A 325-nucleotide genomic window follows, 5' to 3' on the forward strand; every position below is an offset into this window, starting at 1 on the left:
CCCACGCCTCCGCCGGCACCTCAGGGGCGGAGTGCAGGCGCGTGTTTGTGGGTATGGACCGGCGAGCGTAGATTGTGTCCTCGCTGTGTGGGGAGACCCGAGGGGAAGGCACAGCCCACCCCGGGCATTGTGGTGACCATAGTCCCATCCTGATCACAGTTCTCTCCTCCAGGTGGTGCGGGTGGGGGTAGCTCCAGGGGATGGGGTTCTGCGAATTCTGCCCGCAAATTCTTCTCCTGCCGCCGGTCTGGGTGACCCGGGGGCAGTTTCAGGCTCAGTGCTGTATCTGAACTGGCTTGTCCTTTGGCACAGCCCCTACCCTCCC

At 64.0% G+C, this 325-nt stretch overlaps 1 protein-coding gene across 1 annotated transcript in view; it reads left to right on the forward strand.

Annotated features, from left to right (window-relative positions):
* UST (uronyl-2-sulfotransferase) overlaps window positions 1-325 on the forward strand; it is a 280713-nt gene that overhangs the window by 19912 nt on the left and 260476 nt on the right. The gene's annotated exons all lie outside the window — the stretch shown is intronic.

The sequence above is a fragment of the Myotis brandtii genome, unplaced genomic scaffold (assembly GCF_000412655.1).
Source record: "Myotis brandtii unplaced genomic scaffold, ASM41265v1 scaffold847, whole genome shotgun sequence".
In the NCBI taxonomy this organism is placed as follows: domain Eukaryota; kingdom Metazoa; phylum Chordata; class Mammalia; order Chiroptera; family Vespertilionidae; genus Myotis; species Myotis brandtii.